At 45.5% G+C, this 14,583-nt stretch overlaps 1 protein-coding gene across 1 annotated transcript in view; it reads left to right on the top strand.

The window, feature by feature from the left end:
- The first annotated feature begins 1,926 nt into the window (after nucleotides 1–1,926).
- LOC134911131 (uncharacterized) overlaps nucleotides 1,927–14,583 on the top strand; it is a 39,751-nt gene continuing 27,094 nt past the window's right edge. The window contains exon 1 of the mRNA XM_063919493.1: nucleotides 1,927–2,137. The gene's annotated coding sequence lies outside the window, so the exon portion shown is untranslated. The remainder of the gene's footprint in view (nucleotides 2,138–14,583) is intronic.

Raw genomic sequence — 14,583 nt, 5'->3', positions numbered from 1 at the left:
AGTGTCCCTTATTCACATTACATCACACAGTCGTACCACTTTACCTTATATACGTTACTCCTCACAGTAGTACCCCTCATTCACATAACATCATACTGAATTGCTCCTTATTCACATTACACCACACCATATTGCTCTTTATTCTCATTACACCACACCATATTGCTCCTTATTCACATTACACCACACCATATTGCTCTTTATTCACATTAGACCACACAGTAGTGCCCTTTCTATACGTTACGCCACACAGTAGAGCACCTTATACACATAATGCCACACATTGGTAATGCATTTATACACATAATACCACACAGTAATGCCCCTTATACATATGACACACATTATTAATGTCCTTATAAACATAATGCGCCTTACACATTATGCCAACCCTTATTAATGCCCTTATACACATAATTTCCCTAACACATATGCCGCACATTATTAGTGCCCTTATACACATAATGACACACATAGTGCTCCTTACACATATGTTACACATTATTAATGTCCTTATACACATAAAGACACATTTAGTTCCTGGCGTGAGTGAACTGGCAGCTCTGCTAACGTCGGGTGCCTATTTTTTATGAAAATGCATCTTATTTGCATTGCTATGTGGCTAGGATGCACAAGCAGCTTCTGCTGATTAAAATGATATGCAGCATGCCTATATACTGTGTGCGACTGTGGTTGTACCTTCATACGAAATGCTACACACAGAATATAGGCATGCCGCATATCATTTTAATCAGCAGAAGCTGCTTGTGCCCCTTGGCATACCAGATGCCCTAGGCAATTGCCTAGTTTGCCTATGCCTAGGGCCGGCTCTGCCACTAAGGGGGTAATTCCAAGTTGATCGCAGCAGGATTTTTGATAGCAATTGGGCAAAACCATGTGCACTGCAGGTGGGGCAGATATAACATGTGCAGAGAGAGAGAGATTTGGGTGGGTTATTTTATTTCTGTGCAGGGTAAATACTGGCTGCTTTATTTTTACACTGCAAATTAGATTGCAGTTTGAACACACCCCACCCAAATCTAACTCTCTCTGCACATGTTATATCTGCCTCCCCTGCAGTGCACATGGTTTTGGCCAATTGCTAACAAAAATCCTGCTGCGATCAACTTGGAATTACCCCCTAAGTGATGCTGACAGCACTTTCTTTTGGGAGCTGGGATGGCGGTTTGTTTGAAAAGTAATTTTAAATCATATTCGAAGACAAAAAATAACAATTTGTGATAACATGCAAAATCCGCTTAGTGAGTGGCATAGCACTCACACCCCACTGTGGGGGTCAGTCCGAGTTGATCGCTAGCTGCAGCTGTTCGCTGCGTAGCGATCAGTGAAAAAAACAGCTAATCTGCGCATGCATATGCACCGCAATGCGCACGCCCGTCGTACAGGTACGAAGTCCATTGTGGTTTTGCACTGGTTCTAGCGACGATTCCAATCGCACAGCCGAACGCAAGGAGATTGAAAGAAAGAGGGCGTTTATGGGTGTCAACTGACCGTTTTCTGGGAGTGTTTGGAAAAACTAAGGCGTGGCCAGGTGTTTGCTGGGCGGGTATCTGACGTCATTACCGTGTCACTCGTCGCAGCAATCATCGCACAGGATAAGTAACTACAGGGCTCGTCTTGTTTTGCACAAAATGTGTTTGCAGGCAGTTTTCACGGCCGCTAAAAACTGCTAGCGAGCGATCAACTCGGAATGACCACCTGTGTGCACTCACTACAATACCCCTGTGCTGCATTATATAGATGTCCCAAATGACAGTACACAACCCAGTAGCTTGTTTCTGTCTGTGACTCTACAGCAATGTTTACTAAGCAATGCTTTGTATGTGTACATCTTTTACCAGCAGAAAGCACCCAGCCAAGTCATTTTATCCAACACAAAGCGCTATCATCTGTCAGTAGGTAAATAGCACTGTACTCAAACACTGCTGGTAAGGAAGTCCAGACCTCCCACGTCTCATACGGAAGAGGCCACTTCTGCAAACAATACAGGATCAATTCATTGTATGGGACGCTCAAGTACCACAAAGGTAAAGTGTAGAGCGTGTAATCAGACTGAGGACGACCTCACCCACACAGCATCTCCCACCAGTCCGCTATAGGACACTACACACTACAGGTAAGTGAGGATTTGGAATTAGCTAGGTTTTTGGGTTATTTCGTTGTTAAAAATGCGAAGAGCTTCTGTAGACAATGGCAAAGTACTATTATAAAATTGATGCAAGATATCTGCTAGAATGTTTTGCCCGATTATTTCATTTTGGGATAAAACAGTCGTCCCTCAGGACAAAATCCTATACATCTATATACTGTAGGAACGGATTGTATCAATTGTCAGCTTTCTACGGTGGCTGTAAAAACATAATCCACCAACTTTGGCTCTTTTTACCCTTACATTAAGGGATTTTGGAGAAATTCTTACCACTCACCATCATAACATATTCTGTTGTCAAATATAAACATATGTATATATTTTTCTTAATTGCAAATAATTAAAATTTTAATAAACAATAATTGATTGCACATTATTTTATAAAAAGCCTCTAATTACACCCTGGTATAGTCAGTTGTACTTAGAGATCCTTCAATTGATGCTGTCTACCTGTGTACAATTTAGAGTATTCTAATTAATTAAAAATGATTACACCTTTCTGTAAGAATTCCAGCAGCCGCTTAGAGTATTTTCTTATGGCCCATACACACGGTGAGATTTGGGCTATGCCCGATTCTCACTATGCGACAGGGGCTAGGTCGGCACATAGTCAGTATCGCAAGCACACTTATGATGTGCTTGCAATACTGACTATGTGCGATTTGGCTAAGTGTCAATTTTGACTATCTCTTCTATAGAGGACTTGCCTGCACAGTCTATCTATTCTTGCGATGCCGACCGCGCGGGACCGAGCATCGGCATCGAATCGGGATCGCAAGGTGACTCACCTTGCAATCTGCACTAACTTTTCTTCAGATTTTGACTATATAGTCAAAATCGTAAGAAAGAATCTCACCGTGTGTACACACCATAACAAGGACATTCAAAGAATGTTAAAAAAAAATCCAGTCAAATGTTATTGAAATGCATGAGAGGAAGGATAAAGAAATATTTCAAACACATTTAATATCCTCCCCGAAGGACTTTAAAAATAATAATGAAATGAACAGAATAAGACGCAAATATTATTATCTTGCCTAAAAGAGGCCACCCTCTAGAACAGTGATGGGGAACCTTTGGCACTCCAGTTATTGTTGAACTACACATCCCAGCATGGCCAAATAGCAAAACTGTAGCAGGGCATGCTGGGATGTGTAGTTCAACAACAGCTGGAGTACCAAAGGTTCCCCATCACTGCTCTAGAACATCTGTGTGAGAAAGACGGCCAAGCTTTGTACTGTGTCCGCATGAAGGACACCATATCTGCCACGAAGCATGTTGGTGGGAGAATAAGCCCGTGAAGGTTCTTCTCTGCTCTGCCGCATTACATGTAAACGGATGGATAGAGACAAATCTTGGAAGAAACCTGCCCGCAGTCTGCAAGAGACCAAGGACAAGAGAAGATTGGCAGGGCAAATGTATCAAAACTTGAAGAGAGATAAAGTGGAGTTAAATTACAAACCAATCCATTAAAAACTGTCTTTTTCTTTTTTTTAAACACAACCTGCTAAATGATAGTTAGAAGCCGGCTGGTTCATACTTTATCTTTCTCCACTTTATGTCTCTCCAAGCTTTGATAAATCTCCCCCAGGAGTGGCTCAGATCTCAAAACCTTTGAGACTCTGTAGAACCATTTGAAAATTCCTGTTGACCGACGATCCCCCATCCAACTCGACTGAACTCAAAACAGAATGGGTGAAAATTGTCCCGCCCAGCTAGTGGAACTAAATATATACATTGCTAATTACAATTATAGATGCTTCCCCCAAGTATGAAAACAAAGGGTGTGTTGTAATTAATGAAAAGAATTGATTTAGAATTTTTCCTTTGACATTCCAGAATTTTTTTTGCCTATCTGTGGCAAGTGGCCCTCAGTAAGTCCATCTTTATTTATATAATGCAAAATATGAGAAGTGCCAAAGGTGTGAATACTTTCTCTAGTGTGAATACTTTTCTGTAGTTCTGCTTTTTCCAACATACCTGTCTCACTTTTACCGCTTTTAGATCACAAATGACGGGTCTCTTCCCGGGTGTGACCCAGCATTGGATCCTGAGAACTGGCTTCCCGACTCGGCAATTTGCTGGGTCGGGGTTGCCATCGGTGGCAGGGACCGCGGTGGCATCGGGGGCGCGTGCAGAGGTGGTGCTGGGAGATGAGATCATCTCCGCACCGCCTCTCCCTATGCTATAAATGGGTACCCGTTCACATTGCACCTGACCAGGGAATAACCCTGCTTTATTCCCAGGTTGAATTACTGGTTCAGGCGAAATTTGGGAGTGACCCTTTCAGACCGCACAGCAACCCGCTTCGACCCGACAATACACTGACCGATACCTGGTTATTTGTACGCCAAAAACTTTGCAGAAAATAAGTATATCTTCTCTAGACAGGGATTTGGTTACTAAAAAAAAAAAACAATTGCTTTGATTAAAACAAGGCGAGTGGACGACCGTGTTATGTTACTTCTAGAACAAACGGAGATATTTAGAGTTAAAGATAAATTATTACAACGTAAGAATTGGACATAGCACTTCTGTCCACAAAATATTTCAGTAAATAAACCAACATTTAAAATAACATTGTTACTGTGATCCCGCTGTCATAACACTTACATCCATCAAAAAACGAATTCTTCCAAAAATTGTTAAATAACTCCTTCATCCGAACTGTCTTCTGCCAATGTATGAATTTAAACTAGCGATTTAAATGTCTCTACTGCAAATCATTAATGCATGTGAATAACTTTCCACATAAAGATTTGATTAGTAAACAAATCAATTGTCTGAACTGTGTTTGTTCGCTACGCTCGCTAAGTTTGATTACTGATCTGATCCTTTGGTAATCACATTTACTAATCTGACCATTTGTCAGTCAAACCTTTCATCCAGAATCCAACATACTGTACTGACGTGTGTGTGGCTAGCTGAAATAATGTACAGTGATCCCATTGCAGATCCCTACTAATACTGTTTCATGCAGAGCATATCATGCTTAAAAACCACAAAATCCCCCACAGGCTAGCCTTTTTTTTTTTTTGCCTTACTTAGCGTACATCTGCAGTTTTAATGGAAACCCCATTCCTGCAAGTAGTTTCTTACTGGAACTCTTTATCTTTAGGGAGAAATGTATCACAGCTTGGAGAGAGAAAGTGGACAGAGATAAAGTACCAACCAATCAGCTACTAACTGTCATTTCCCAAACACAGTCTGTAACATGGCTGTTAGCAGCTGATTGGATGGCACTTTATCTCTCTCCGCTTCATCTCTCTCAAACTTTTTATCAATCTCCCCCAAAGTTTGACAAACAAAACAGGCCAAAAAGCACAATCAGGGAACACAACTTCAATTAATCTATAATATACAGGGATGTGATATAATAGCCAGTCCTTCATTACTCTTATCACTCAGAATTATAAACATGAAAACTGCTATCACATCAGAATTAAGCTTCAGATATGCTAACTGGTTTAAAGCTCACCTGCACAGTCACCAAGCATACCTGCTGTAAAACACCTAAGAAAATAGCTGAATCAGGTAAGATTAAGTAAGCTACATAAAAAGATTACTTTAAAAAAATAATCAAATAATTGTGAGTGATAGATTAGGACTTTCAGAAAAATGGGGTCCCTTGATGGAGGCTGCAAGCTTAAATGTACTAATCGGTTCATGAATCAAACCCCATTGTTTATTATGGTGAATTAGTATATTATGGTGAGTGCAGAGCCTCTGTGACTTTTATATTTAAGCAATGAGATCACATGACACATGCACCCCAGATCTAGTAGTGGGGGGTACAGTGGATCAATGCCTTTTGTTTATTTGATTATTTTTTTATTAATCTTTTTGTGATCACATCTTCTCCTGCACCCCTGTGTAAACTTATTTAATCTAACCAGTGTCAGCTGTTTTCTTAGGTGGTTTACAGCAGGTATGCTTGATGACTGTCTAACCTATCAAAAGCCAGTGGGCAGATGAGCATTAAACCAGTTAACATACCTTAAGCTTAGTTATGATGTGATGGCAGTTGTCATGTGTACAATTCTGAGTGACAGAGTAGGAATTTGCAGAAAAATGGGGCCCCTTGATGGGGGCTGCAAGCTTACATGTATTGATCAATATATGAACCAAAACCCCATGGTTTATTATTGTGAGTGAGTGTATTATGGTGAAAAAGTTTATTATCATGAGTGCAGAGTCTCTGTGATTCTACAGTAAAAAAAAAAAAAAAAAAAAAATATATATATATATATATATATACACACACACACAAACACGAGGAACCACTGCACTCACCATTCCCAGGGGTTGGGGTGCGTTGGGCTGTGACCACCGAACTCAAATATACCAAACAGAAAACCCAGCACTCTCCTAAGCAGCTTCATTCACCTTGATGCTTTAATGTTACATCTAAATAAACAATGGGGTTTTGGTTTATGAATTGTACAATGCATGTAAGCTTGCGTCCCACTCCACGGGACCCCATTTCACCGCAAGTCCTACTCTATCACAAACTTTCACATAGATTTTATAGAAACCTGGCAACTGCTGTCTCATAGAGGAAAATGTGCTTTTCTGGTTTAGAGCTTACCTGCCACACTTATGGCTTTTAAAAGGTAAGACAGTCACCAACACAAATAACACAACTACACAAGTGTGCTTACCTGGTTTACAGCTCACCTGCCAACAGACTACTGGCTTTCAAAGTGAGACAGTCACCAACACACCTACATAGCGGCTGATCCAGGTTAAAGGTAAATGAGCTTAGGGGTGCATGAGAGAGAGAGATATGGTCACAAATGGGCCAATTAAAAATTAACCCTGTTATACAAACAAACACGAGGAACCATTGCACTCACCATTCCCAGGGGTTGGGGTGCGGTGGGCTGTGACCACCGAACTCAAATAAACCAATTGGCCCATTTGTGACCATATCTCTCTCTCATGCACCCCTAAGCTCATTTACCTTTAACCTGGATCAGCTGCTATGTAGGTGTGTTGATGACTGTCTCACTTTGAAAGCCAGTAGTCTGTTGGCAGGTGAGCTGTAAACCAGGTAAGCACACTTGTGTAGTTGTGTTCAGGGGCGGATCCAGAAGAAAATGACAGGGGGGGCACCATGGAAGGGGCAAGTACATTTGCGGACGCCTTCAGCGCATGCGCTCCCAGAAAAGGGGTGTGTCACCACTACAATGGGTGAGGCCTCACAGTACAGGGAGAGAGTGAGAGAGAGAGTGACTTGCAGTAGGTGACAGGGAGAGTGACTATCAGTTGGTGACAGCTAGCGGTTGATGGAGAGTGACTGGCAGTGGGTGACAGGCAGTGGGAGAGAGGGTGACTGGGAGAACGTGACTTGTAGTGTGTGACTGGGTATAGAGTGGCTGGCAGTGGGTGACAGGAAGTGGGTGACGGGGAGAGTGACTGGCAGTGGGTGACTGGCAATGGGTGACAGGGAGAGGATGATTGGCAGTGGGTGACAGGGAGACTGGCAGTGGATGACAGAGAGAGGGTGACTAACTGGCAGAAGAGATGCTGAAGGGGAGATACAGGGAGGGTGAGGGTGCTGAGGGGGCATACAGGGAGGGTGAGGGTGCTGAGGGGGAGGGTGCTGAGGGGGAGATACAGGGAGGGTGAGGGTGCTGAGGGGGAGATATAGGGAGGAGGAGGGTGCTGAGGGGGAGATACAGGAAGGGTGAGGGTGCTGAGGGGGGATACAGGGAGGGTGAGGTTGCTGAGGGGGATACAGGGAGGGTGAGGTTGCTGAGGGGGAGATACAGGGAGGGTGAGGATGCTGAGGGGGGATACAGCGAGGGTGAGGGTGCTGAGGGGGAGATGCTGAGGGGGAGATACAGGGAGGGGGAGGGTGCTGAGGGGGAGATACAGGGAGGGTGAGGGTGCTGAGGGGGAGATACAGGGACGAGGAGGGTGCTGAGGGGGAGATACAGGAAGGGTGAGGGTGCTGAGGGGGAGATACAGGGAGGAGGAGGTTGCTGAGGGGGAGATACAGTAAGGGTGAGGGTGCTGAGGGGGGATACAGGGAGGGTGAGGTTGCTGAGGGGGAGTTACAGGGAGGGTGAGGGTGCTGAGGGGGGATACAGGGAGGGTGTGGGTGCTGAGGGGGAGATGCTGAGGGGGAGATACAGGGAGGGGGAGGGTGCTGAGGGGGAGATACAGGGAGGGGGAGGGTGCTGAGGGGGGATACAGGGAGGGGGAGGGTGCTGAGGGGGGATACAGGGAGGGTGAGGTTGCTGAGGGGGAGATACAGGGAGGGTGAGGGTGCTGAGGGGGGATACAGGGAGGGTGAGGGTGCTGAGGGGGAGATACAGGGAGGGGGAGGGTGCTGAGGAGAAGATACAGGGAGGGTGAGGGTGCTGAGGGGGAGATACAGGGAGGAGGAGGGTGCTGAGGGGGAGATACAGGAAGGGTGAGGGTGCTGAGGGGGAGATACAGGGAGGGTGAGGGTACTGAGGGGGAGATACAGGGAGGAGGAGGGTGCTGAGGGGGAGATACAGTAAGGGTGAGGGTGCTGAGGGGGAGTTACAGGGAGGGTGAGGGTGCTGAGGGGGGATACAGGGAGGGTGAGGTTGCTGAGGGGGAGATACAGGGAGGGTGAGGGTGCTGAGGGGGAGATACAGTAAGGGTGAGGGTGCTGAGGGGGAGTTACAGGGAGGGTGAGGGTGCTGAGGGGGGATACAGGGAGGGTGAGGTTGCTGAGGGGGAGTTACAGGGAGGGTGAGGGTGCTGAGGGGGGATACAGGGAGGGTGAGGTTGCTGAGGGGGGATACAGGGAGGGTGAGGGTGCTGAGGGGGAGATACAGGAGGAGGAGGGTGCTGAGGGGGAGATACAGGGAGGAGGAGGGTGCTGAGGGGGAGATACAGGGAGGAGGAGGGTGCTGAGGGGGAGATACAGGGAGGAGGAGGGTGCTGAGGGGGAGATACAGGAGGAGGAGGGTGCTGAGGGGGAGATACAGGAGGAGGAGGGTGCTGAGGGGGAGATACAGGGAGGAGGAGGGTGCTGAGGGGGAGATACAGGAGGAGGAGGGTGCTGAGGGGGAGATACAGGGACATACTGTAACTTTGTTTCAGGAAAGACACAACACAGGATTCCCTGACAACCTTGCATGCCCCCCCCCCCCCCCATCCTATCACATTTACTTTGAGCAAATACCTTAAGTCTTTGCCCCACTGACTGGCATCCTGGGACAGGAAGGAGCGTTTGTGACTCCTAATGGTGCCCATAAACAGCAGCTTCAGGAGAAGAGAGCGCTCAGCGCACGGTGAGTAAAGGCTGGGTACAGTAGGAGAGAGCGGCAGCGCGCGGTGCGGTACAGGACGAGAGAGCGGCAGCGCGCAGCGTGATGTGTTGGCGCCGGTTGCCATTAGTTACGAGGCAGGAGGAGATGCAGCGCAGCGCTGGCGGCTGACAGTGTGAGCTCTGACCGCCGGGCCTCCTGCGCTGGGACTACTGCCCGCTGGCTCTATCAAGGGGAGATTGCAGCAGTGCCGTTGCCGGTCTAAAAAAAAAAACTGCCACAAATGACAGGGGGGGCACGGGCCCGAGTGCCCCTCCCCTGGATCCGCCACTGGTTGTGTTATTTGTGTTGGTGACTCTCTTACCTTTTAAAAGCCATAAGTGTGGCAGGTAAGCTCTAAACCAGAAAAGCACATTTTCCTCTATGAGACAGCAGTTGCCAGGTTTCTATAAAATCTAAACATAGAAACATAGAATTTGTCGGCAGATAAGAACCACTTGGCCCATCTAGTCTGCCCCTTTTTTTTTTTTTATTATATTATTTTTATCTCTAACCTTATTTGATCCTTATTTCTTTGTAAGGATATCCTTATGTCTATCCCATGCATGTTTAAATTGCTCTACTGTCTTAGCCTCTACCACCTCTGATGGGAGGCTATTCCACTTGTCCACTACCCTTTCTGTGAAATAATTTTTCCGCAAATTTCCCCTGAACCTCCCCCCCTCCAGTCTTAGTGCATGTCCTTGTGTCCTATTGCTTCTCTTCATTTTGAGAATGTTTCCCTCCTGGACTTTGTTAAAACCCTTGATATATTTGAAAGTTTCTATCATGTCCCCCCTTTCCCTTCTCTGCTCCAAACTATACATATTGAGATTTCTTAGTCTTTCAGGGTATGTTTTGTGATGTAGGCCATGCACCATTTTAGTTGCCCTCCTTTGTACAGTTTCTAATGTATTAATATCCTTTTGAAGATATGGCCTCCAGAACTGAATACAGTATTCTAGATGAGGCCGTACCAATGACCTATACAGTGGCATTATTACTTCTTTCTTTCTGCTGCTGATTCCTCTCCCAATGCAGCCAAGCATCTGACTAGCCTTCCTCATTGCCTTGTTACATTGCTTACCTGCCTTTAAGTCATCTGAAATAGTGACTCCTAGATCCCTTTCCTCCTCAGTAGTTTCCAGTATAGTGCCATTAATACTGTATTTAGCTTTAGGATTTTTGAGACCCAAGTGCATGATTTTGCATTTTTTGGCATTAAACTGTAATTGCCAGACTCTTGACCATTCCTCTAGTCTACCTAGATCCTCAATCATTTGTTTTACCCCACCTGGTGTGTCTACCCTGTTGCATACCTTTGTGTCATCTGCAAAAAGGCATACTTTCCCTTTAATGCCATTTGCAATGTCACCAATAAAGATATTAAAAAGCACTGGTCCAAGTACAGATCCCTGGGGTACTCCACTGGTAACATTTCCCTCCTGTGAATGCACTCCATTTACCACAACTCTCTGTTTTCTATCCTTCAACCAAGATCTTATCCATTCAATAATCCTAATATCCAATCCCAAACTTTCAAGTTTATTTAGCAGTCTGCGATGTGGAACTGTGTCAAAAGCTTTACTAAAGTCTAGATAAGCTATATCCATGGCTCCACCTTTATCCATCACTTTAGTCACACAATCAAAAAAGTCAATAAGATTTGTTTGACATGATCTCCCCCCAGTGAATCCATGCTGTTTGGGATCCAGTAAATTGCCGGATTTGAGATAATCTACAACTCTTTCTTTTAAGAGTGTTTCCATCAATTTCCCTACTACTGATGTAAGACTCATTGGTCTGTAGTTGTTTGCCTCTTCCTTGCTTCCACTTTTGTGCAGTGGGACTACGTTTGCTCTTTTCCAGTCCCCTGGAATTACTCCTGTAGCTAATGACTGGTTGAATAATTCTGTCAATGGTGCTACCAGCACTTCTTTGTGAAAGTTTGTGTTAGAGTAGGACTTGCGGTGAAATGGGGTCTCGTGGAGTGGGCCGCAAGCTTACATGCATTGTACAATTCATAAACCAAAACCCCATTGTTTATTTAGATGTAACATTAAAGCATCAAGGTGAATGAAGCTGCTTGGGAGAGTGCTGGGTTTTCTGTTTGGTATATTTGAGTTCGGTGGTCACAGCCCACCGCACCCCAACCCCTGGGAATGGTGAGTGCAGTGGTTCCTCGTGTTTGTTTGTATAGCAGGGTTAATTTTTAATTGGCCCATTTGTGACCACATCTCTTTCTCATGCACCCCTAAGCTCATTTACCTTTAATCTGGATCAGCTGCTATGTAGGTGCGTTGGTGACTGTCTCACTTTGAAAGCCAGTAGTCTGTTGGCAGGTGAGCTGTAAACCAGGTAAGCACACTTGTGTAGTTGTGTTATTTGTGTTGGTGACTGTCTTACCCAGGGCCGGTGCAAGGTTTCTCAACACCCTAGGCAAAACTTCTGCCTTCTGCCCCCCCTCCCCCTCCCCCTCCCCTCCCCATACCCGCTTTCCATCTAGGAAAGGCGAGAGGGGTGAGTCACGGTGTGTGAGGGTTGGTTGTAAAACAGAACGGGGAGGGAAGAGAGAAAAAGAGGGTTTCTGGGAGAGAAAAAGAGGGGGGAGCAAGGGAGAGAGAGGGGGGGGGATGAGTGAGAGAGACTGTATCAGGGACAAAGAGAACAGTGAGATAGTGAAAGAGGGTGTCAGAGATAGAGAGAGAGAAAGGGTGTCAGGGAGAGAGAGAGAGAGAGAGAGAGAGAGAGAGAGAGAGAAAGAAACGAAGAGCGAGAGAGAGAGAGAGAGAAGAGAGGGTATCAGGGAGAGAGAGGGTGTCAACCAAGGAGAGGGGAGGTTTTGGGAAACAGTCAGCGAGCACAGCAATTTAAGTCAAAGTAGTTAGAGAGGGGTCAAAGAAAAGTCCACATCAAAATGACATCAAATAACTAGCGTATATTTCATATAGCAGGTGGAGGTATGCCCAGAGAATAAATATAGTATTAACAGAAAAAAAGACAGAAAGAAACTCTTTTGTTGTGCACTCTTGTCTATGAAAAAATGGAATTAGTTAAAACTTAACTTTTATTAGTTAGAATTAGAATAGATATATAATAGCTCTCAGATAAATTTCACATCGAGCATAACACAAGAAAGAATTTCTAGGGTTGGCAAAAATATCAGGAATAATATTAAGAAATTGGAGTTCAATGACTCAATTCAAAACATATAGGCAGTCCTATATAAATATAATGACAGTCTGATACTGTTATAAAATTGTCCAGAACCTGAAATATAGATTCCCTCTGTATGGTAACAAACAATAGTGTGTTGCTGAACTGGCTAACAATGTGTCAATGTAAAACTTAATGTGATACAATACTGCTGTGTAAGGGTGGTGGTAATGAAAGACACAAATCAGAATCATTAAAGTACAGTTCAAAATAAGTCTCCCGCATAGATGGATACAATATATGTTAGCTAGCAGTGAAAATATTACTGATTAGTTTAGATTCAGTGATGTACAGTATCAATAAAACCCTGCATGGGTACACTCAGGGGTGATAGAAAAGAAGGTCTCACGGTGTATGAGCTCTGTAGGGCAGCTGCGGCTCTGTCACATGCAAAGGGCCGCAGTGATGACAGAGTGACCGTGTCCGCAGAGCCGGCACTCTAGAGAGAAGACGGGGGTATATAGAATGTCTGCTATTAGAAAAAATTTGTCAGACTGTCCCTGATGAATTTAATTAAATTCAGTGCAGGGACACTGCTGACACATGATCCAATGACAGCACTTTGGATTGGAGAGGTAGAGAGATGAGATGAGGTGTGGGCAGAGGAGAGGACTAGAGCTGTAGAGGGGTAGAACAAAGTTTAGGTGAGGTTCTGGAGAGCCGATGCTGCCTGCTGTGTGTGATGTATAGTCACAGTGGACAGCAGTGAGCGAGTCCTGCCGCAGCTGTGACCGGATAGAAGGAAGGAAGAGTGAGCAGCTATGAAGAGCAGTCGAGTTAGCAGCGCGCCCTGTTTTGAATTGAGTAATTGGACTCAAATTTCTTAACATTATTCCTGATATTTTCGCCAACACTAGAAGTGTCTTTCTAGAGTTATGCCCCATGTGAAATTTATCTAAGAGGCTATCGTATATATCTATTCTAATTAGAACTAATAAAAGTTACGTGTTAACTAAATCCATTTTTTCATAGACAAGAGTGCCCAACAAGAGTTTCTTTCTCTCTTTTTTCTGTCGAGAGAGAGAGGGAAAGAGGAAATGAGAGAAAGAGAAAGTGGAGAGAGAGAGAGAGAGAGGGTGTTAGAGAAGAGAGAAGGAAAGAAAGGGGGGAAAGAGTGATGGAGAAAGAGGGATAAGAGGGAAGAGAGAGTGAGGGGGAGAGAGACAGTGTCAGGGAGAGAGGGAAAGGGAGGGGGAGTGAGTGGGAGAGAGACAGAGGGTGTCAGGGAGAGAGAGAGTGGAGCAAGAGAGAGTGTGTGTCAGGGAGAGAGGGGAAAGCCAGTGAGAGGGAGGGGTGAGTGAGCTAGAGTGAGAGACAGAGGGAGTCAAGGAGAGAGAGCCTGTCAGCGAGAGAAAGAGGGAGAGAGAGACAAAGAGGGAGGGGAGCAAGTGGGAGAGAGAGGGTGTCAGGAAAGGAGGGAGACAGAGGGGGGAGCAAAAGAGATGGGGGGGTAGTGAGTGGCAGAGAGAGCGCGCATCAGGGAGAGAAAGAGCGGGATGGGAGAGAGAGAAAGAGAGATGGAGGGGGAGAGAGGGAGATGGAGGGGGAGAGAGAGGGGGTGAGATGGAGAGAGAGAGGATGGAGAGAGATAGAGAGGGAGAGAGATGGGAGAGAGAGGGAGAGAGAGATGGGAGAGAGGGGAGCCATAGAGGGAGAGAGATAGAGGGAGTGTGGGGAGAGATAGAGGGAGAGAGAGGGGAGCGATAGAGGGAGAGAGAGGGGAGCGATAGAGGGAGAGAGAGGGGAGTGACAGAGGGAGAGAGAGGGGATCGATAGAGGGAGAGAGAAGGGCGAGATAGAGGGAGAGAGAGAAGGGAGAGATAGAGGGAGAGGGGGGAGATAGAGAGGGGGAGCGATAGGGAGATGGATAGAGGGAGGGGGGAAGAGAGAGAGGGATGAGGAAAGACA

This window comes from Pseudophryne corroboree, chromosome 4 (assembly GCF_028390025.1).
Source record: "Pseudophryne corroboree isolate aPseCor3 chromosome 4, aPseCor3.hap2, whole genome shotgun sequence".
Taxonomy (NCBI): Eukaryota; Metazoa; Chordata; class Amphibia; order Anura; family Myobatrachidae; genus Pseudophryne; species Pseudophryne corroboree.
Note: the sequence above shows the minus strand (reverse complement) of the source record. Positions and strands in the feature narration are given on the sequence as shown.